This window comes from Mesoplodon densirostris, chromosome 5 (genome assembly GCF_025265405.1).
Source record: "Mesoplodon densirostris isolate mMesDen1 chromosome 5, mMesDen1 primary haplotype, whole genome shotgun sequence".
NCBI classification, from domain to species: Eukaryota; Metazoa; Chordata; class Mammalia; order Artiodactyla; family Ziphiidae; genus Mesoplodon; species Mesoplodon densirostris.
Window position 1 is genome coordinate 136170963 of NC_082665.1, and position 25129 is coordinate 136196091.

General features: G+C 42.0%; 1 non-coding gene and 1 pseudogene across 1 annotated transcript; one reads left to right on the plus strand and one right to left on the minus strand.

Moving 5' to 3' along the window:
- Positions 1-10533: 10533 nt before the first annotated feature.
- LOC132491316 (rRNA-processing protein FCF1 homolog) lies at positions 10534-11151 on the minus strand (annotated as a pseudogene).
- Positions 11152-17591: 6440 nt separating this feature from the next.
- Positions 17592-17670, plus strand: TRNAD-AUC (transfer RNA aspartic acid (anticodon AUC)). Its single transcript has one exon. It is a non-coding gene; the product is annotated as a tRNA-Asp (tRNA).
- The last annotated feature ends 7459 nt before the right edge of the window (positions 17671-25129 follow it).

Here is a 25129-nt window from a genome sequence, read left to right on the forward strand (position 1 = left end):
AGCAATATCGGTTGCTTCCATAGCCCATGCACTAGGCGTTAGTACATCATATCATATACCACTCATTAATGATAATTTCTCTCATTCTCAGAATATGGTTCTCACACTTTTAGGAAAGATGCCAGGAATGCTCATTTCTCACTCCACTCTCATCTGCACTTGCAAATCTTCCCAAAGGATGCATTTTTCAGTCCTTCCTTTCTACGTAGAGAGATACTAGATTTAAAGTTATATAATCCTCGGCTGCTATTGGTAAAACCTCTGATGGAAGCCCCAGATTATCAGTCATGTCTCTGCCCACCCCAACTTTGAGAGGCCCAGCCAATTTATAACCCAGCAGAGGGTGTCAGTGCTCTGAGGGTAAAAACTGTCTTACAGAGCATTCGCCTTCTCTGGCTGAACCCTGACCAGTAACAAATGATTAAGCATACTCCTGTGGCTAGCTAACTTTATAGTATTATCCCATTCACTTCGGGACAAGTAAGGACATAATTGGGAAGCGAGGGCTGCTGTTACCAGTCTACTCTTGAAAAGACCCTCCAAATATATACCTTAAATTTAACCATGTAGCCTGCTTCAGTGCTAAAAAGTCTAGTTTATGAATGGGGGATTGAGCTTTTAGCCATAGACTAGCAAATGCCAGCATTTTCTTTCTCCACATATTTAATTTTTAAAAATATAATACCACTCATAGGACTTATGCGCCAGCACCCACGTATGACATGTAATGACTGAAATTCGTAGAACTCAAATGGAGATGTTTTGATTAAGAGAGAGGTTCCTGGGAGTGACAGCGGCACCATGGTGACGTGAGACACTCTCTGTCTCTCCTCTTCAATCTACCACCCGTAAAACATCTGTAACTCAACAAAACGTTCCTCTGCCCAATACGTCAGGACGTCGGAGGGCTCCATACATCTGTATATCGAACGGTGGGTGAACTGACCACACAGAAGAGGCAGAACCAGGGGTACAGCAGAGGTGGTGCCCGAAATCCTGGGTTCCCCGCTCCAGCAGCTAAGCCTGAAGCCCAAGAGAAGGAGTGCACGTGACTCCAGCCTCCTGGCTGCAGGAGTACACACTACCACAGGGAACTGGCAGCAGCAGCAGCAGTGAGACCTGTGACCCCATCCTTCCAGCTATGGTGGCACCTGCAACTCTGGCTCCCCCACCTACAGTGGTGGCATCCATGACCCCACAACCCCAAACGTGGCAAAGGCACCCACGACCCCAGCTCCCTGCATACCTTCCCCCTTCCCCTATCATGGTGGTGCTCTCAGCCCAGGCAATCCTGAACACCGTGGAGGTGCCCTGCCGTCCTGGTGTCCCCAGCAGCAACACCAGTGACAGCAGTGACACTGACAGCATCGAGGCATCAGCAACCCTGGAGGCACAAGCAGTGACAACGCGGGCGCCAGGTGACACCTCTGACAGAAGTGTTGGAGAAGGGAAAGTTCCCGTTCTCAAATAACAGCCGGAGGCAGCGCAGGGAAGAGAACCAACAACTTGTGCTATAGCGCCACCTAGTGGAAAAGAAAAGAAAGGCCTCTAATTACCAATCTATTGGAGCGTTCGACGCAAATAAAAAAAGCTTTACCTAGAGAAGAAAGGTAGTCACTACTTAAAATGCACCACATCAGAACAACTTATCAGACACCATGAAGAACCCCAGTAGCACTGTGCCACTGAAAGAAAATGAAAATTCTTCAGAAACCAAATTTAAAGGCATGGAATATTATGATCTAACTGAGAAACATTCAACATAGTTGTCATGAAGCTCAATAAGCTACAAGAAAACTCAGAAAGGTAATCCAATGAGTTCATGAATAAAATTAACAAACAGAAAGAAGGCTTTACCAAAGAGACTGAAACTCTAATAAAGAACCAAAGAGAGAGACCTTCAAGATGGTGGAGGAGTAAGACATGGAGATCACCTTCCTCCCCACAAATACATCAGAAATACATCTACATATGGAACAACTCCTACAGAACACCTACTGAACGCTGGAAGGAGACCTCACACCTCCCCAAAGGCAAGAAATTCCCCCACGTACCTGGGTAGGGCAAAAGAAAAAAGAATAAACAGAGACAAAAGGATAGGGACGGGACCTGCACCAGTGGGAGGGAGCTAAAGGTTTCCACACACTAGAAGCCCCTTTGCGGGCGGAGACTGTGGGTGTCGGAGGGGGAAGCTTCGGAGCCACGGAGGAGAGCGCAGCAACAGGGGTGCGGAGAGCAAAGCGGGGAGATTCCCGCACAGAGGATCGGTGCCGACCGGCACTCACCAGCCCGAGAGGCTTGTCTGCTCACCCGCCGGGGCGGGCGGGGCTGGGAGCTGAGGCTTGGGCTTCGGTCGGATCGCAGGGAGAGGACTGGGGCTGGCGGTGTGAACACAGCCTGAACGGGCTAATGGACCACAGCTAGCCGGGAGGGAGTGTGGGAAAAAATCTGGACCTGCCGAAGAGGCAAAAGACTTGTTCTTCCCTCTTTGTTTCCTGGTGCGAGAGAAGAGTGGATTAAGAGCGCTGCTTAAAGGAGCTCCAGAGACGGGCGCGAACCACGGATAACAGCACGGACCCCAGAGACGGGCATGAGACACTAAGGCTGCTGCTGCCGCCACCAAGAAGCCTGTGTGCAAGCACAGGTCACTATCCACACCTCCCCTCCGGGGAGCCTGTGCGGCCCACCACTGCCAGGGTCCCGTGATCCAGGGACAACTTCCCTGGGAGAACGCACGACGCTCCTTAGGCTGGTGCAATGTCACGCTGGCCTCTGCCGCCGCAGGATCACCCCGCATCAGTGCCCCTCCCTCCTCCAGCCTGAGTGAGCCAGAGCGCCCGAAGCAGCGGCTCCTTTAACCCTGTCCTGTTTGAGCAAAGTACAGAGGCCCTCAGGCGACCTACATGCAGAGGCGGGGCCAAATCCAAAGCTGAACCCCAGGAGCTGTATGAACAGAGAAGAGAAAGGCAATCTCTCCCATTAGCCTCAGGAGCAGCGGATTAAATCTCCACAATCAACTTGATGTACGCTGCATCTGTGGAATACCTGAATAGACAACGAATCATCCCAAAATTGAGGCAGTGAACTTTGTGCGACTTTGTCTGTATAGCTTTGCTTTTACCATTTGTCCTAGGAGGTTTTGTCTGTCAGGGTTTTTTTTTTTTTTGTCTTTTTTTAATATAGTTTTTAGTGCTTGTTATCATTGGTGGATTTGTTTTTTGGCTTCGTTGCTCTCTTCTTTCTTTCTTTTTTTAATTACTTTTTAATTTTTTTTATTTTAATACTATTTTTTATTTTAATTATTTTAGTTTCTTTCTTTTCCTCCCTCCCTCCCCTCTTCCTTCCTTCCTGCCTCCCTCCCTTCCTTCCTTCCTTTCTTCCTTCCTTTCTTTCTCCCTTTTCTTCTGAGCCATGTCGCTAACAGAGTCTTGGTGCTCCGGCCGGATGTCAGGCCTGTGCCTCTGAGGTGGGAGAGCCAACTTCAGGACACTGGTCCACAAGGTACCTCCCAGATCCACGTAATATCAAATGGCAAAAATCTCCCAGAGATCTCCATCTCAACAGCAGCACCCAGCTTCACTCAACGACCAGCAAGCTACAGTGCTGGACACCCTATGCCAAACAACTGGCAAGACAGGAACACAACCCCACCCATTAGCAGAGAGGCTGCCTAAAATCATAATAAGTCCACAGACACCCCAAACACAGCACCGGATGCAGTCCTGCCCACCAGAAGACAAGGCCCAGGCCCACCTACCAAAACACAGGCATCAGTCCCCTCTACCAGGAAGCCTACAGAACCCACTGAACCAACCTTACCCACTGGGGGCAGACAATGGAACCTACGAACCTGCAGCCTGTGAAAAGGAGACCCCAAACACAATATGTTAAGCAAAATGAAAAGACAGAGAAACACACAGCAGATGAAGGAGCAAGGTAAAAACCGACCAGACCAAACAAATGAATAGGAAATACACAGTAATGATAGTAAAGATGATCCAAAATATTGGAAATAGAATGGAGAAAATACAAGAAACATTTAACAAGGACCTAGAAGAATTAAAGAGCTAACAAACAATGATGAACAACTCAATAAATGGAATTAAAAATTCTCTAGAAGGGATCGATAGCAGAATAAATGAGGCAGAAGAACAGAAAAGTGACCAGGAAAATAAAATAGTGGAAATAACTACTGCAGAGCAGAATAAAGAAAAAAGAATGACAAGAATTGAGGACAGTCTCAGAGACCTCTGGGACAACATTAAATGCACCAATATTCAAATTATAGGGGTCCCAAAAGAAGAAGAGAAAAAGAAAGGGACTGAGAAAATATTTGAAGAGATTATGGTCAAAAACTTCCCTAATATGGGAAAGGAAATAGTCAGTCAAGTACAGGAAGCAGACAGTCTCATACAGGATGAATCCAAGGAGAAACACTCCAAGACACATATTAATCAAACTATCAAAAATTAAATACAAAGAAAAAATATTAAAAACAGCAAGGGAAAAACAACAGATAACATACAAGAGAATCCCCATAAGGTTAACAGCTGATCTTTCAGCAGAAACTCTGCAAGCCAGAAGGGAGTAGCAGGACATATTTAAAGTGATGAAGGAGAAAAACCTACAACCAAGATTACTCTACCCAGCAAGGATCTCATTCAGATTCGATGGGGAAATAAAAACCTTTACAGACAAGCAAAAGCTAAGAGAATTCAGCACCACCAAACCAGCTTTACAACAAATGCTAAAGGAACTTCCCTAGGCAGGAAACACAAGGAAAGGAAAAGACCTACAATAACAAACCCAAAACAATTGAGAAAATGGTAATAGAAACATACATATCGATAACTACCTTAAATGTAAATGGATAAAAAGCTCCAACCAAAAGACACAGACTGGCTGAATGGATACAAAAATAAGAACTGTATATATGCTGTCTACAAGAGGCCCATGTCAGACCTAGGTACACATACAGACTGAAAGTGAGGGGATGGAAAAAGATATTCCATGCAAATGGAAATCACAAGAAAGCTGGAGTAGCAATTCTCATATCAGACAAAATAGACTTTAAAATAAAGACTATTACAGGAGACAAAGTAGGACACGACCTAATGGCCAAGGATCAATCCAAGAAGAAGATATAACAATTGTAAGATTTATGAACCCAACATAGGAGCACCTCAATACGTAAGGCAAATACTAACAGCAATAAAAGGGGAAATTGACAGTAACACAATCATAGTAGCGGATTTTGACACCCCACTTTCACCAATGGACAGATCATCCAAATTGAAAATAAATACAGAAACACAAGCTTTAAATGATACATTAAACAAGATGGACTTCATTGATATTTATAGGACATTCCATCCAAAACAACAGAATACACTTCTCAAGTGCTCATGGAACATTCTCCAGAATGGATCATATCCTGGTCACAAATCAAGCCTCGGTAAATTTAAGAATATTGAAATCGTAGCAAGTATCTTTTCCGACCAAAACACTGTGAGACTAGATATCAATTACAGGAAAAAATCTGTAAAAAATAAAAACACATGGAGGCTAAAGAATACACTACTAAATAACGAAGAGATCACTGAGGAAATCAAAGAGGAAATTGAAAAATACCTAGAAACAAATGACAATGAAAACACGATTACCCAAAATCTATGGGACGCAGCAAAAGAATTTCTAAGAGGGAATTTTATAGCAATACAATCCTACCTCAAGAAACAAGAAACATCTCAAATAAACAACCTAACCTTACACCTAAAACAATTAGAGAAAGAAGAACAAAATAAACCCAAAGTTAGCAGAAGAAAAGAAATCATAAAGATCACATCAGAAATAAATGAAAAAGAAATGAAGGAAACAGTAGCAATGATCAATAAAACTAAAAGCTGGTTCTTTGAGAAGATAAACAAAATTGATAAATCATTAGCCAGGGTCATCAAGAAGAAAAGGGACAAAACTCAAATCAATAAAATTACAAGTGAAAAAGGAGAAGTAACAAGTGACACTGCAGAAATACTAAGGATCATGAGAGATTAACAGAAGCAACTATATGCCAATAAAATGGACAATCTGGAAAAAATGGACAAATTCTTAGAAAAGCACAACCCTCCAAGACTGAGCCAGGAAGAAATACAAAATATAAACAGACCAATCATAAGCACTGAAATTGAGACTGTGATTAAAAATCTTCCAACAAACAAAAACCCAGGACCAGATGGCTTCACAAGTGAATTCTATCAAACATGTAGAGAAGAGCTAACACCTATCTTTCTCAAACTCTTCCAAAAAATTGCAGAGGGAGGAACACTCCCAAACTCACTATACAAGGCCACCATCACACCAATACCAAAACCAGACAAAGATGTCACAAAGAAAGAAAACTACAGGCCAATATCACTGATGAACATAGATGCAAAAATCCTCAACAAAATACTAGCAGACAGAATCCAATAGCACATTAAAAGGATTATACACCATGATCAAGTGGGGTTTATCCCAGGAATGCAAGGATTCTTCAATATAGGCAAATCAATCAATGTGACACACCATATTACCAAACTGAAGGAGAAAAACCATATATGATCACCTCAATAGATACAGAAAAAGCTTTTCACAAAATTCAACAACCATTTATGATAAAAACCCTCCAGAAAGCAGGCATAGAGGGAACTTTGCTCAACATAATAAAGGCCATATATGACAATTCCACAGCCAACATTGTTGCAATGGTGAAAAACAGAAACCATTTCCAGTAAGATCAGGAACAAGACAAGGTGTTCCACTCTCGCCACTCTTATTCAACATAGCTTTGGAAATTTTAGCCCCATCAATCAGAGAAGAAAATGATATGAAAGGAATCAAAGTCAGAAAAGAAGATGTAAACCTGTCACTGTTTGCAAATGACATGATACTATACATAGAGAACCCTGAAGATGCTACCAGAAAACTCCAAGAGCTAATCAATGCATTTGGTAAAGTAGCAGGATACAAAATTAACGCACAGAAATCTCTTCCATTCCTATACACTGATGATGAAAAATCTGAAAGAGAAATTAATGAAACACTCCCATTTACCACTGCAACAAAAAGAATAAAGTACTTAGGAATAAACCTACCTAGGGAGACAAAAGACCTGTATGCAGAAAACTGAGACACTACTGAAAGAAATTAATGATGATACAAACAGATGGAGAGATGTTCTTGGATTGGAAGAATCAACATTGTGAAAATGACTATACTAGCCAAAGCAATCTACAGATTCAGTGCAATCCCTATCAAACTACCACTGGCATTTTTCACAGAACTTGAACAAAAAATTTCACAATTTGTATGGAAACGCAAAAGACCCCGAATAGCCAAAGCAATCTTGAGAAAGAAAAATGGAGCTGGAGGAATCAGGCTCCCTGACTTCAGACTATACTACAAAGCTACAGTAATTAAGACAGTACAGTACTGGCACAAAAACAGAAATATAGATCAATGGAACAGGATAGAAAGCCCAGATATAAACCCACACACATATGGTCACCTTATTTTTGATAAAGGAGGCAAGAATATACAATGGAGAAAAGACAGCCTCTTCAATAAGTGGTGCTGTGAAAACTGGACAGCTATATGTAAAAGAATGAAATTAGAGCACTCCCTAATACCATACACATAAATAAAACCAAAATGGATTAAAGACCTAAATGTAAGGCTAGACACTGTAAAACTCTTAGAGGAAAACATAGGCAGAACATTCTAGGACATAAATCACAGCAAGATCCTTTTTAACGCACCTCCTAGAGAAATGGAAATAAAAACAAAAATAAACAAATGGGACCTAATGAAACTTCAAAGCTTTTGCACAGGAAAGGAAACCATAAACAACACGAAAAGATGACCCTCAGAATGGGAGAAAATATTTGCAAATGAAGCAACTGACAAAGGGTTAATCTCCAAAATTTACAAGCAGCTCATGCAGCTCAATATCAAAAAAACAAACAACTCAATCCAAAAATGGGCAGAAGACCTAAATAGACATTTCTCCAAAGAAGATATACAGATTGCCAACAAACACATGAAAGGATGCTCAATATCACTAATCATTAGAGAAATGCAAATCAAAACTACAGTGAGGTATCACCTCACACCAGTCAGAATGGCCATCATCAAAAAATCTAAAACCAACAAATGCTGGAGAGGGTGTGGAGAAAAGGGAACCACCCCTCCTGCACTGTTGGTGGGAGTGTAAATTGATACAGCCACTATGGAGAACACTATGGAGGCTCCTTAAAAAACTAATAATAGAACTACTATACGACCCAGCAATTCCACTACTGGGCATATACCCTGAGAAAACCATAATTCAAAAAGAGTCATGCACCACAATGTTCATTGCAGCTCTATTTACAATAGCCAGGACATGGAAGCAACCTAAGTGTCCATCAACAGATGAATGGATAAAGAAGATGTGGCACATATATACAATGGAATATCACTCAGCCGTAAAAGGAAATGAAATTCAGTTATTTGTAGTGAGGTGGATGGACCTAGAGTCTTTCATACAGAGTGAAGTAAGTCAGAAAGAGAAAAAGAAATACCATATGCTAAGACACATATATGGAATCTAAAAAGGAAAAAAAAGTTCTGAAGAACCTAGGGGCAGGACAGGAATAAAGACGCAGATGTAGAGAATGGACTTGAGGACACGGGGAGGGGGAAGGATAAGCTGGGATGAAGTGAGAGAGTGGCATGGACATATATACACTACCAAATGTAAAACAGATAGCTAGTGGGAAGCAGCCACATAGCACAGGGAGATCAGCTCAATGCTTTGTGATCACCCAGAGGGGTGGGATAGGGAGGGTGGGAGGGAGACGCAAGAGGAAGGAGATATGGGGATATATGTATATGTATAGCTGATTTACTTTGTTATAAAGCAGAAACTAACACACCATTGTAAAGCTATTATACTCCAATAAAGATGTTTTAAAAAAAAAAGTGAAAGTAGGCAAACCCCTCTGTAAATTAAAAATGCTATCTGCAAAAAAAAAAAAAAAAAAAAGGAAAAAAAAAAAAGAACCACAGAAATTCTGGAGTGGAAGAACTAAAAAAAAGTGAGATGAAAAATGCATTAGAAAACATTGAAAATAGAGCAGACCATATGGAAGAGAGAATTATCAAGCTCAAAGATAAAAATCTAGAAATAATTCAGGTAGAAGAGGAGAGAGAACTAAGAACTAAAAATAAATTAAGAAATTCTACAAGAACAATCTGACTTCACTGGAAAAGGCAACATAGGGATAATAGTTATCCCAGGAGGAGAAGAGATGAAGGAGGGGACAGAAAGCTTATTTAAAGAAATAATAGCTGAGATCTTCCAAAACTTGGAGAAGAAACTGGATATACAGGTCATTGATGCTAAGAGAACACCTAAGTACTTCAATGCAAAAACACATTCTCCAAGATACATTATAGTAAACTATCAAAATTCAATGACAAAATATTTTTAAGGCAACCAGGGGAAAAAAGACAGTAACCCCCAAAGGAACCCCCATTAGTCTATCAACAAAATTTTTAGCAGAAACTCTATAGGCCAGGAGAGAGTGGAATGACATATTCAAAATATCAAAAGGTAAAAAATATCAGCCAAGAGTACTCTATCCAGCAAAGTTATGCTTCAGATATGAAGGAGAAATAAAGGCTTTCCCAGACAAACAATAGCTGAGGGAGTTCATCACCACTAGACCTGTCTAACAAGAAATGTAGAAAGGAACTCTTCTTCCAGAAAAAAAAGGGCAAAGTACAGAAAACTCTGAGTAAGGTGATAAATAGACAGAATCAAAAAATTGCTACTCTGTATCAGAATAGATTGTTAAACATTTAATTATAGCATAAAGGTTAAAGAGAAAAAAGCAGTATAAATTAACATTAGCTACTTCTATTTGGTAGCAAACTCACAACATAAAAAGAGGTTATTTGAGACAATAAAACATAAAAGGGGAATAGGAAAAGGATGGAGGCCATGTAGGCAAATGAAGATAAGACACTATCAGGAGAAAAAGGACTATTTTACCTATGAGACATTTTTTTTTATGTGAGCAAGTATTTGATTTATAAAAAGATGCAACAGATTTTAAAATGACGCGAAATATAATTTTCAAAACAACATTAAAAAGTTTAACCATACTCAGCTCATTACAGAGCATATGGGTGAGTGGAATAATAATTCATGCTATAGCATGTTTAATGAACTGGCAAAAGATAAAGTTGGTCAAAGGAAGGCAGAGGAAATTTGTCTTTTTTTTTTTTTTTTTTTTTTTTTTTTGCTGTACGCGGGCCTCTCACTGCTGTGGCCTCTCCCGTTGCGGAGCACAGGCTCCGGACACACAGGCTCCGCGGCCATGGCTCGCGGGCCCAGCCGCTCCACGGCATGTGGGATCTTCCGGGATCGGGGCACGAACCCATGTCCCCTGCATCGGCAGGCGGACTCTCAACCACTGCGCCACCAGGGAAGCCCGGAAATTTGTCTTTTAAGAATTAGAACCGAGGGGCCCCATAATCATCTGGCAACTGCTCAGTGTTGTACCTATGGTTAGAAATGTACATGATGGGAACTCCAGGGATCTTCCGGATTCTTTGTTTAAGGTCCTGGTCAACTGTGGCCACAATGTAACACTTGTGCTGAGTTACTCTTTGTACTAAGCAGTCAACTGCATAGGTTCCTTTGTGTGTGCATGGTAATCGTTCAAATCTTGGATCCTTGGCAATTCTTAGAGCCACTCAATACTTCTGCCCCAATTTCTCAATTTCAGCCATTACACAGTCAGTTATACAAGGGATACTTGGCATACAGCCAGTCCATCATTGACTGCACTAAGTCCAGTTTGGCTTTAATGGAAAAGTTGATAAAGTTGGTATCAACCAGGATGTGGTAAGGTGGGCCCAGCTGTGTGCTATATTGGAAGAATAAGCAGGAGGGGTGTTGGGGGACTTCTCTTTCCTTGAGTGCACTGGGATCTTTCGTTTCTTTCTTTTTCAGTTTCAATCTATCCCTTTCTTTAAGCCTCTGATCTCTGAGACTAAGCATTCGCTTCAGGGTTGCATACTTCCGTGTTTTCTTTTGCTTCCCCATGTTCACGCCACACTGTTGTTTCTCTACCTATGACACATTTTATACAAACCTCACGGTAACCACGAAACATAAAAATCTAGAGCAGAGACATGAAATATAAAAAAAGAGAACACTGAGAAAAACATCATAGAAACTGCCAGACTAAAATGGCAGACATAAACACAAGGAAAAAGAAACAATGGAGATATAAAAGAACCAGAAAACAAAAGACAAAATAGCAGTACTAAGTCCTCATTTATCAGTAATCCCCCTAAATGTAAATGGGTTGAATTCACCAGTCAAAAGAAATAGAGTGGATGGATGGATTAAAAACAAGACCCAACTATATGCTATATCTAGGCGACTCATCCAGCTCTAAAGACAAACTGAAGCTCCAAGTGAAGGGAGGGAAGATGATACTCCAAACAAATGACAGCCAAAAGAAAGTGGGTATAGCCACACCCATCCAACAAAATAAACTTCAATCAAAAAAGGTAACAAGAGACAAAGATGGACATTATAGAGTGATAAACAGGACAATTCATCAAGACATAACAGTTATTAATATATATGCAGCTAATATAACAGCAACAAAATATTTAAAGCAATTATTAACAGACCCAAAGGGAGAAACTGACAGGAACACAACTACAGTTAGAACTTTTAACACCCCACTTATATCAATGGAGATTCCTCAAAAAATTAAGACTAGAAGTACTAAATGATCCAGCTATTTCATTTCTGGGTATTTATCCAAACAATACAAAAACACTAATTGGAAAGATATATGCACCCCTATGTTCATTGCAACATTATTTACAATACTCAAGATATGGAAACAATCTAAGTGCCCATAAATGGATGAATGGATAAAGATGTGGCATATATACATACAATGGAATACTACTACTCAGCCATAAAAAGATGAAATCTTGCTATCTGCAACAACATGGATGGACCCTGAGGGCATTAATATGCTAAGTAAAATAAGTCAAGTACCGTATGATTTCACTCATACATGGAATGTAAAAAAAAAGAAAACAAAATAAATGAACAAACCAAACAGAAAATACATAGATACAGAGAACAGATTAGTGGTTACCAGAGGGGAAGGGGGTGGGGGAAGGGTAAAATGGGTAAAGGGAGTCAACCATATGGTAATGAGTGGAAACCAGACTTATAGTGATGGACATGCTGCAGTGTATATAGAAGTCAAAATATAATGTTGTATACAAGAAACATATAATGCTATAAACCAATGTTACCTTAACAAAACCAAACAGTGGTTCTCAACCCTTGCAAAATATTAAATTCACAAGGAGAGATTTTAAAAGGAAAAACAGATTACCTGAATCAGAATTTCTGAATTTTAAAAAATCTCCCCAGGTGGTTCTCATAATCAGACATGGTTCAGAAACACTGGTCTAGAGTTTAGAATACCTGCTCCAGGTGGTGGTAGTGTCAGCCCTTTCTCTCCCACAGCTGCCATGGGCATTAGCTTACAGATGGGAAGGAGCTTGGTGCTAACCAAATGCTCACAAATCAAATCAGTGAGAGACGCAGGATCCAGGTGGAATCTTTTTTTTTTGCGGAGCACAGGCTCCGGACGCGCAGGCTCAGTGGGCCCAGCCGCTCCGCGGCATGTGGGATCTTCCCAGACCGGGGCACGAACCTGTGTCCCCTGAATCGGCAGGCGGACTCTCAACCACTGCGCCACCAGGGAAGCCCCCAGGTGGAATCTTTGACTGACATTCCTAAACACCAGCTGAACTTCCAAAGCATTGTCACTTCTCTACATCAACTGGGAGGAGGGTAGTAGATAAGGACAAGATTTCCCCTGATGAGAAACTATGTCTGCTATATAATTAACAGAGTCATGGTCACATCAGAACTAATACTTCTTAGGAAATATTTTCTATTCAGCTTCCTTGAGATAGTATAACACTCTAAGGATTCAGATTTTCCCTCCTGAAGTCTTTCCAAATACAATTATACTACCTAAATATTCCAACACCTTCAAATACCATCCCACACCAGTCACTGGTAGGTAAATGATATCTGGAGAAATCTTGATGCACTGTTTCAGACTGTAAAAAATTTCCTCTGGACAAATGAATCCTAAATTTTTCTCATCTCCTTCACCGTCATAAACAATAGCCATTCTTTAAATCTAACAGTGAGAACCACTGTCTCCACCAGTAATCCTAGGGTGTATTAACATCAAGGTATATTGGTCAGATTTTGTCCATTGGTTTAGTATATGACCATCAATATCTATTTTTAACCTTTCTAGATTTCTGAAGACATCTGGATTCCAAAACTCAGTTCTGTAATGGTTACAAGGTCTTTAACAGGGTCTGATGGCTTTTTAACCATTTTCCTTAAATGGTAATGTGTCTTATAATAATTATGTTCTATTTTGTACCCCTTTGCAACAACCCAATCTCACTCTTAGAGAATATCGCATTCCTATCAGGTAGCTTTCCTATTCTCTCCTTCTATTGCATGCATTCTAAGGAGTCACTGAAGTCAAAATTGTCTGAACTCAGGTTTCAGGCTCCTCTCATTTAGAAACACTAGCTGGGACATGTCGGAAATTACTTCTTTGGGTCTTCTGACATCTGTCAGTCTCAAAAATCATGTGGGTAGCTATAGCCATATTCTGTTATTAGAACATATTATCACAATAATAATCACTTTTTAACATTAAAAAGTTTAGACCAATCTAAGTTAAAATTCCACTGAAAATTCTAATTCAAAGCCTTTCCTGCCTTATGATTGTACTCTCTTCCCTCTTCTGCTTCATATTCCTCTAAAATCAGATTGTGGAGATATGGGATTAAAAGAAAGAAGCAATCTTTCACGTAACTCATTCTGCTTCAGTCCCTTGTCTTTGATATCCTGCATGGCCACAAGTACAAATTCTTTAGAGGACCTATAGGGAGTGTCCTCGCTGTAGAGTTGTCTGGTGTGGGTCATGTGCTTTCTAGATGACTTTTTCCAATGACTTCACAGATCCAACTTGCCCCTTCTTACCTTCTTCTTACCTAGATGATAGCCTCTGGATTGGGGACTGGTAAATGGCTCAAACCTAATGTCCCTTGACTGATGGCAAACTTGCATGTCCTTGCCAGGCTAATAAAGGCTACACTGCTGTTGCTTCTTTCAATATCTTTGTCAACATGGACTAATTTAGCAAGTTTTTCATCTTTTGGGTAAGAAACAGCTTAGGTCATTACACTCACATATGCATTTGAACTTCCAGGGACACATGTCTGGTCTCCTAAGAACTCTCTTACTGCACTCTGTCCTGTAGACTGATATTCTCTTCTTTTGCTGATCACATAATAAAAAATTTTGTCATGCGATTATTGTCCTTATTTGGTCTTTACTCCAAGAACTTCCTTTGAGACAGCAATTGATTTGGGTCAGATATTAAACCCCAGTTCTATCTGCTGTGGCCAAGGATATGGGGTTATGGGGGCCTTGCCCGTTTAGAAGTTTCTCTGGGAGCAGACTCTCTAATCACAGGGCTAGAGCAGATTTATTAAGGGTGAGTGGGGTACCGAGGAAAGAAATAATTTCATGTCCACTATTTCTCCAAAGTATAATTCTCTAAGGTATAAATATCAAGGATAGGAGAGAAGAACTCAGAAATCGGGATACCTAGAAGAGAGTAGATCTTTAATAATTATACTTTGGTTTTTGTAAATTCTTTACTGGCCTCACTCACTCATCTGACAAGATAAGTAAAATCAGTGGAAGCACCCTGATTAGAGTTTTTAAAGAGACAGGAAAGAAAATGGAAAAATGGACGTTTCTTACAGTAGTTAACATTTGCATAGCCAGTTACAAAACTTAGCCTGCTACTAAGTGAAAGATTTTATTTCAGAGTTTAAAGATAAGTATGAGACAGACAAGTAAACCATGATATTCTGTGGCAATTTTCATGTTGTCTTATAATTACAACTCGAGTCTCAAAGCTAAAGTAAATAGATACATATCATCTCCACAATTTAAAGATCAACACTAGATTTACTCCTGCCTAACTCAGCGAAAGCTGGCAAAACGAGTCTTCTCCCAGTCTTTATAGATAAAGCACTAGACTGGTTTCTCATCGAGTCTGAACGCTCTTCCTCTGGGGTTCATGAAATAACTCTACACCCTTTCAATAAGTTTCTCAATTTTGCCTAAGGTATTTTATGTGAATCTCTGTTACTTGCAACCAAATGACCCCAGACTAAAATATGAAGTACTGTGGTCTTAAGTAGCTCGTCAGACAACCACACCGTTTTCCTTTTCTAGTCAATACCTAATGGAAGTAACTAGGGAACACCTCGGGTAACGAGACCAACCTCTGAAAGTTATGGAAGGACTTAAGGTCAAAATGTGGGGGGGGGGCTTCCCTGGGGGCGCAGTGGTTGGGGGTCCGCCTGCCGGTGCAGGGGGCGCGGGTTTGTGCCCCGGTCCGGGAGGACCCCACGTGCCGCGAAGCGGCTGGGCCTGTGAGCCGTGGCCGCTGAGCCTGCGTGTCAGGAGCCTGTGCTCCGCAACAGGAGGGGCCGCGGTGGTGGGAGGCCCGCGTACCGCAAAAAAAAAAAATAATAATAATAATAATAATTTTTAAAATGTGGGGAAAACCGAAGGTTCAGGTGATAACTCAGTCATCCTGACGGCAAATAAAATTAAAACTGTCAACTCAGCTACATAGGGGAGCAGGCACACTTGAAAGACGTGGGTAATATGAGGGGCATGTCTCACATTTGTCCCTGGCAAAGCCCATTAACAATTCCCAGGAGATAATAACAGAATCTGGGTAATAAAATAAAGTCTAACCTTTTTTTTTCTTTTCCTTTGTGCCTCCTTTGGTTTCACTTGCTCATAGGGTGCTGCGCAGAGGCCTCACCCCCCGGGACTTCATACCAGAGTCCCTAGTGCGAAAGGGCTGCGCCTGACACTTCAGCTCATCAGGCCGTCAACCTGCAGGCAGAAGCGCTCCACAGGACACTCAATTTAAGAAGGTGGCAGCGCGCCGTGTGCAGAGACCCTACGCCCGACACGGCACTCCGGAGTGTGAGCTGCGCAGGCGCGCGCACTCGCCTGGCGCGAGCCCCACCCCTTCCCCCTGCTGACGAGATTCCCGCGAAGCAGCCCCGCGCACAGCCGGTCCGGGAGAGCGTGGACTCTGTATCTCTGGCTCGCGCCTCTCCGTTCTTTAATCAAAGAATAAAGCTTTCCTTTGCTTCTGAGCCAAATTTACCCTCGTTCTATTGACGGAGGACCCTTGTTAGGGACGACTCGGAAGGGTTGGTAACAATTGCTATCATGTATTATTCCTATTATATACCTTATAGCCCATATGCCATTTTACACGTATTATCTTCCTTATGAGACTATGAAGCTCTGAGGACATAAGTTCCTAATTCATCTTTATATTTTCCCATCAACCAGCATGGAGTCTGTTATTTAGTATATAGTGTGCTTAATAGGTATTTGTCAAGAGTGAAAATGATGGGGAACTAGGATTAGTCTCATTGGAACTAATGGATAGATAGCCCTATCTCAGGGATAGCTTATTTGATGAAAACAAAGGGAATATACCTTAAAAGAAGAGACACTCTGTGTTTCCCTGGTGGCGCAGGGGTTGAGAGTCCGCCTGCTGATGCAGGGGACACGGGTTCGTGCCCTGGTCCAGGAAGATCCCACATGCTGCGGAGCGGCTGGGCCCGTGAGCCGTGGCCGCTGAGCCTGCGCGTCCGGAGCCTGTGCTCCGCAACGGGAGAGGCCACGACAGTGGGAGGCCCGCGTACCACAAAAAAAAAAAAAAGAAGAGACACTCTGAGATGTTACATTATGGGTAGAGTAGTGGTTCTCAAGCAGGACTAGTTTGTCCCCCAGGGGATGTTTGGTGATGCCTGGAGACATTTTTGTTTGTTACAACTAGGAGTAAGGTATGCTACTAATATCTAGTGGTCAGAGGCCTGGGATGCTGTTAAACATCCTACAATGCCTAGAACGGCTCTATTCTCCACCCTCCACCTGCTCCAAAATGTTAATAGTACCAAGGTTGAAAAATACTAGAGTTTCCTCTGATCAAAGAGTTTTTCTTGATGACTGGAGCAGAAACAACACCTTTGGGCTTCAGTTACTAATACCAACATCTGGTGCCAAAGGTACTTTTTGCCCCACTATAGCAATTCTCCCCTTATTTCTTTTGATAATAGAACATCTTGAGTTTTAGCTGGATCCTTGACTACCAACTAGAGACTCCAGCTTTCATCCTCTCTTGTAGGCAAGCTTGAGGATGGGAGTAAATTCTTGCCAATGAAAAGGAGTGGAAATGATGTGTGCTTTGTGTCCTTAAAAAGGAAAATTTTTGCACTCTTCATTCTTTCCTTCCTGTAAATTATAACATGGATGTGGAGGGTATGAATGATATTTGTCCATGTGGATACAGATAAAATTACAGGAAAGGAATTCCTTGATGGTCCAGTGGTTAGGACTTGGCACTATCACTGACACAGCCCATGGCCCGGGTTCAATCCCTGGTCGGGGAACTAAGATCCCACAAGCCCTGCTGGTGTGGCCAAACAAACAAACAAAAAACAACAAAAAGCAAAACAAAACAAAAAAAACCTTACATGGAATGCAGAGTGATGCAGAGTGATGGGATAAAAGAAACCTGGTCTCATGGAGCAAAGTCACCTACCTAATTTGTCCTGACTGTTTCCTGCTGGCCAGTCACATAAGAAGAAAGCAAACTACTTTTTGCTTCAAACAGCGTTGTCTGAACCCTTTGTAATAGCAACTTGGTTTTTGTCCTACCTAATACAAACCAGATACAGTTTTTAGTGTCTGGATGATGGCTGGGAGTGAGTAGCACTATAGGAGACAGACAGCCACACGCACAGGTTTAGAATACTGTAGACAGGACCGGTTAAAACTGATTAATACATGATGTTGGCAGACAGAAGGAAATAGACTACATCTCAGAAGAGACCATATTATTTGCACGCAGTGGTCTTTGTAGCAGTCAGCTAACTCATGGATCATACAAACTGTGAAATGTGGCAGGAGTTGAGGTTACTGTGATTTATAAGTTGAAGGATTTAGAACGTGCATTGATTTTTTTCTCCCCTGCATTGATATTGCTTTTAATTTCTTTGTTTATAAGCTTTAGAGGTGTTATTAGGATATACAGCCATCTAGTAGAAAAAACTTCCCAGTTTCCTGGAACAATGTTCTATAAGAAGGAGATGGACATTTAACTCTTATTGTAAACATTAGGATCTTAGGAATAATGCAAATGTCTTATTTAGTAATCTGAGGAAAAGGTGGGGAGTAGATAGAACTAAAGATTAAAACTAACACTTTTTAGCTACCAATTGCCTGATACTCTGCTTTACTCCTCTTGTTGTGGGATATGATTTAGGGAAAATGATCATTGTTTTTTTCCTCCTACATATTCTGGTTGCTGCTCTGATTTCTACCTGTCAAATGAGCAGCTTTCACCCTCTTAGGGGAGGATATGTGTAGCTGAGAAGGGGAAAGAGATATGTTAAAACTCCTCTGAGCCAGGCATTTTGAAATCCAAGCCTTTTATGAGCCAAGCTTTTTGAGATCACAAAGGATTTCTGAGCTACAAAAGGCTAAGCCTCTGGAGAATATTAAACATGGAGTCTTGAGGATAAAGTTGGGGGTGAGGGAGGGGAGCTTGCTAAGAGTATTTTCCCAGAGGAAAGGAGATGAAGTTTAATAAGTGAGTGGGAAGAGTGTTATCTGAGGGGAAGGAGCTAGAGTTTGGAAACCGAGGGTGACTGAGACAGCATGTTGTGCCCTACTCTCGGCCTCACCAAGCTCTGGATGGCGTAAATGCAGACCACAGAGAGATTTGGTAGGAATCTTGGATCAGAGGAGGAGAGTTTGCCATGAAGCCTGAGGGAGTGCAAGCCTCGAAGATAAGCCCTGTTAGTGTACCTGTTCCCAACCAAAGTCATCATCGTCTTGCAATAGAAGGGTAGAAGGGTCTGGGTCTGGGCCTGCGTCTGGGCCTGGGTCGAGGTCTGGGTCTGGGTCTGGGTCTGGGTCTGGGTCTGGGCCTGGGTCTGGGCCTGGGTCCAGAGCCGGGTCTGGGTCTGGGCCTGGGTCTGGGTCTGGGTCTGGGACTGGGTCTGGGACTGGGTCTGGGTCCAGGCCCAGGCCTGGGTCAGGGTCTGGGCCTGCGTCAGGGTCTGGGCCTAAGCCTGGATCAGGGCCTGGGTCAGGGTCTGGGCCTGCGTCAGGGTCTGGGCCTAAGCCTGGGTCAGGGCCTGGGTCAGGGTCTGGGCCTGGGACTGGGTCTGGGCCTGGGACTGGGTCTGGGTCCGGGTCTGGGCCTGGGTCAGGGTCTGGGCCTGGGTCTGGGTCTGGGCCTGGGTCTGGGACCAGGTCTGGGTCTGGGTCTGGGTCTGGGTCCGGGTCCGGGCCTGGGTCAGGGTCTGGGCCTGGGTCTGGGTCTGGGCCTGGGCCTGGGTCTGTTACCAGGTCTGGGCCTGAGTCATGGTCTGGGTCTGGGTCTGAGTTTGGGTCTGGGTCTAGGTCCCTAAGCCTGGGTCTGGGACTGGGTCTTAGGCTGGACTTGGTGCTGAAAGAGGCTGGAACTGGGACTGGGAGCAGTGATGGGGCTGGAACAAGGCCTAACCCTGGGTCTGGGTTTGGGATTGTGCCTCGTTCTGCACTAGATCTGGGCATAGATTTAAGTTGGAGATGGGTCTGGGCCTTGGGCTGGGCTGGCGCTGAAGATAAGTTTCTGTCTATAAGAGGAAGTCAGGGCTGCTGCAGAGCTGCAGAGGCTTTGCTCTTAATTAAGTTAGTAGATATCAGGAGTTGTACCTAGACTTGCTCTGATAAGGTCACTAAACTGTCAGTGACCAAGAATTTCCTACCAGCAAAGCCATTAACCCCTTTCTCACTCAGATTTTCCTTTAAACCCAGAAATCCTGGTATCTGATTTCAAATAAGAGTTCATCAAGAGCAGAACAAGGGCTTCCCTGGTGGCGCAGTGGTTGAGAGTCCGCCTGCCGATGCAGGGGACACGGGTTCGTGCCCCGATCCCGGGAGATCCCACATGCCGCGGAGCGGCTGGGCCCGCGAGCCATGGCCGCAGAGCCTGTGTGTCCGGAGCCTGTGCTCCGCAACGGGAGAGGCCACAGCAGTGAGAAGCCCGCGTACAGCAAAAAAAAAAAAAAAAAAAAAAAGAGCAGAACAAAAGTGAAAATATAGTTTTAGTTACGGCAGAGTCTTAATTAGTTTGCAGTTAGAAGACATTTACGTTTTTTAGCTCTTTTAAATCTTAAACAATTTTCATTTATTCATATTTTATGTTTTAAAGTAATTATTTATATTTTAATCAAACATGTTACCTTTGGTTGTTATTTATATTGGTTTTGGAATTATTATTATAAGTATTACTGTAACTTTCATTTCTAAACTTTTGTGGATCTATGATTTTATAAAAATGGGTTATGGATTATGGATTATAGTTATCCATGTTGGAGATGGTACAGCATGCCTTGAGAATAACTCTTTCAATTCCAGCTCTGCCTTTATCTTGGCTTTGAACGTGTCGATTACTCTTAGAACCTCACTTTTGACATAACAACCTTGCCTCGTAGGATCGTGAGCAGTCCATCAGCTAGTAAAAACAACATACAGAACAGATAAGCCATACTCCGTAATATCCATTCCCTTCATAGGTGTCACCCTCCACCTGTCCTCACTATCAGAATCCTTCTCCTGCGGATCACAAGCTACTTTGGGCAACTCAGTCTTTTGAGTCCCTCAAAAGTGGTTGTGAATAACCTAGATTGTAAAATCCCCACACTAATTTGCTAAAGTGTAAGTTACTATCCCACTTTGGACTCAGTTTGCTTCTTCTGTTTTGATCTTAGTAAGAGAAAACAACCATTATGAGTTTCCATGATGTCTGGCACTTAGAACTCATTTACTCACTTAATTTTCACAATGACCTGCAAAGGTGTGTTATTATCCCTATTTAATTTGAGGAATATGAGCCTGAGAAAGACTTAATCACTTGCCCCTAGCTATGTAGGTATACCTGACTGAGTCAGAATTTGAAATAAATACCTTCTGACCCTGCATAGGAAGCCCCAGACCTATTCCTGCTCTCTCATTGCTGGGGCACTTACAGAGGTGACAGTGCTCCCTGACTCATAGTCAAGTGCCTGCCTTTGGTTTCTGACCTTTCCTAGATTCCTCTGACCCTCAGCTTTCCTTCAGTATTGTGACTTAGCTTCTTCTGTCTTGAATCTGAGCCCCATGTCTATGATTCACTGTTAGGTATTCTCTTCGTGGGGTGCCTAAAGGTAGAGTTTTTAATGTATGTAAAAAATTGATTTGGTTTGGACTTATGTAATGATGTAGAAATTAAGACATATGATATAAAAACTAAGAAAAAGAAATACAGCAACTCTTGATTTTCACAAGAGGGTGTGTGTGTGTGTTATTTAAGATAAATTACAAATTCTGGGGCAATTTTTTATCCCCATCTAGTATAATAAACTGCTGCCTACACCAGTCTGTTTGTTTTGGTTTTTTTGTTTTTGTTTTTTTTTGTTTTTTTTTTTTTTTGCGGTATGCGGGCCTCTCACTGTTGTGGCCTCCCCCGTTGCGGAGCACAGGCTCCGGACGCGCAGGCTCCGGACGCGCAGGCTCAGCGGCCATGGCCCACGGGCCCAGCCGCTCCGCGGCATATGGGATCCTCCCAGACCGGGGCACGAACCCGTATCCCCTGCATCGGCAGGCGGACTCTCAACCACTTGCGCCACCAGGGAGGCCCAGTCTGTTTGTTTTTAAAGAATGCAAATTAATTTTAATACTGGAGTAAGGCATTTTAAAGGAAGGAAAATCTGTTGTTAAAACATCATATAATTCAGATTTCATTTGTATTCCACTTTGAATACAATTGCCTGTGGTGTTACTTCATCTAGGAACACAGATGGCAGAAATATGTTTATATATTCACATTTTTTATATTCCTTATAAATTTCATTCATAATCTTTGGCACTGTCAACTGACACAGTTTTATTCATTGAGATTCTAAGATATGTGTAGAACTACCTGTTTAATTGCTCTGAATACAAGTCCAGGAAATTCAGGGTCATGAGGAAATCATTAGTCATGACCTTGAAGAGTTAATGTAGCAAAGAAAATCAGGAAGAAAGATTTTGTCGACAACCGATTATTACTCAACATCAGTTTTTGGTAAAAGACAAAAATATTAAAAGGTAAAACAGAAAGCCTTATCAGCTCTTATTAATGTGCTTAGCATGGCTGACACAGGGGTGATAGTTGTGTTGGCCACCAGTCTCTGTAAGGACTCATCAGTACCTTGGTCTCTGGAATTACCCTAGGAAAGAAATGAGAACTCTATTTTCTTTTACTGTTTTTCATGAAGTGCAACATCAGGATAGTGGACCTTTAAATTAACTTGACCAACCATTGGCTATTAAAAACAGATTGCTAAAGGTTGCTGAAAAGGAAAAATGAGTGGAGAGATTTAACAAATATCGTCTTAAGATAGCAGTGAAAAGGAATTCTGTAGTCAGAGCCAGATTTATATATAATAAATTGTCTAAATGCTAACCTGCTATAAATTCTATGGTTTTAGGAAAATATAATAAGAAATTAACTCATGCCTAAAATCTCACACCATCTTTGTTTTCCTTTCAGGTTAGAGTTTTGAACTCTAATTAATGTGGATAACTCTCCCTGAGAGGTAATGTCACCCAGTAATTGGTACAAAGTTGCTTAAAAGAGAACCAGAGGAGGGTGGTGTGAGTGATCCCATGAGGCAGTGTCACTGCTCAATCTCATACGTGCTGATTTTCTTGGGGGTTGCCAGTTCATTACACCAGCATGAATGAACATCTGAAGCAGGTTTTCCTAGGAGAGAGAAAACAAAGTATAGTTGGACCACACCAAAAGAAAATAATGACATGGGGCACATAGACCATAGCTGCCCAAAATTATATGGAGAGCACAGTATTTAAGGTTAGGGGTTTTGGAATTATGCATGCCTGGGCTCAAATCCTTCATCCACCAACCATTTGTGGAGACAAGATACATAGCTATGCTATGAAATAGACTCCTCAGCTGTATCTGCTAGGGTTGTGGATAAGATTAAAGAAGAAAATGATATCATGAGCATAGTATAGGATTTATCTCCATAAACAGAAAATGTTTGGCTCTTGGCAGCTAATATTAATTCTTTTATTATCATCATCACCTCCAGTACATGGCAGGAGTATGGATTCTGGAGTCAGACTATTAAGGTTCAAATCCTTTCTTCATCAGTTACTAACTCAGTAACCCTTTGCAGGATATTTACCCTTGATGTGCCTTAGTGTCCTCATCTGTATAATGAAGATACTAATACCTATCTTATGAGTTTGTTAAGAGGAATCAATGATTTAATACATGTGGACAATTGAACAACTAGATCCTGTAAATAGTAAGCACTCTGTTAGTTTATAGTCCATCTGTATAATTTTTTTTTTCTTTTTTGCGGTATGTGGGCCTCTCACTGTTGTGGCCTCTCCCGTTGCGGAGCACAGGCTCCGGATGCGCAGGCTCAGCGGCCATGGTTCAAGGGCCTAGCCGCTCCGCGGCATGTGGGATCTTCCCGGACCGGGGCACGACCCCATGTCCCCTGCATCGGCAGGGGAACTCTCAACCACTGCGCCACCAGGGAAGCCCCCATCTGTATAATTTTAAATGGTGTAGAGGAACTATGAATAGGAGATCAGTGGCAATTTGAACATAAAATAGGATACTTTTTAGCTTTTTAGGAGAGTGATTTTTTTTTTTGTATGACTGTCCAAACTAACCTCAGGTGCCTGAAGGTTAGGATTAATTTTTTTTTCTAGGACTCTGTTATGCTTGGAGCAGTACCTCCAGTCATAGAATCTCCAAGTAGGAGGAAACCCAGTGGTTTTTCTGGCCTATGTAAGACATGCACACTCTTTATAGTACCTTGGACAACACAGGGCATAGCCAGTGAAGGTGAACATATTACTTTTCAAGGCAGCCAATTTTCAGACAGTCATAGGAAAGAAAGTTGGTTCTTGTCTGGAACTGAATCTCAATTCCCTTCTAACCACTGGACAAGTCCAGCCCTAGAAAGCATCACAGACTAAATATAGTTTCTCTTCCTTATGGAAATTATTCAAATATTTGTGAATAGCATCCATGTCTATTCCTCTCCCCTGTGTTAGGCTGAGTTTCCCTTTTCTTGAAGCTAAGTTCCTTCCACTGTTGCTTGTATAAGAACAGCATGGAATCCTTTGGAGTCATATTGGGTGGACATCAAATTTCCATGTGCTTAACCTGGGCTGTTTTTTGGTTTGGTTTTTTTTTTTTTTTTTTTTTTTTTTTTGCATTACGCGGGCCTCTCTCTGTTGTGGCCTCTCCCATTGCGGAGCACAGGCTCCGGACATGCAGGCTCAGCAGCCATGGCTCACGGTCCAGCCGCTTCGCGGCATGTGGGATCTTCCCGGATCAGGGCACGAACCCGTGTCCCCTGCATCGGCAGGCGGACTCTCTACCACTGCGCCACGAGGGAAGCCCTGGGCTGTTTATTAGATCCCTCTTTAATGCCTCATAGAGATGGAAGTGGTAATACCTAACTTAAAAATTGCATTAGGGATTAAATGTGTGAGTGTATGCATAATACTAGACACAACATAGGTGCCCAATGATAGCAATAACTACATTGGTAATTATTGTTTTACCTAGAATGTTTCTCCTGCTATTCTTGGCCTTCTTTGATGAAAGTGTTCAATGTGTCAACATATGAAGAAAGAAAAATAATTACTTTCGTTTTTCGTACTGTTCCTAGGTATGGTTTAATCTTAGATTTTAAGACTAAAATGTCATAGAGACATTTGAAATCACTTCTAATTAATAAATTTTGTGAAAGTTTCAGAGTGCTTATTATGTGTCATTCACTGTGTTAA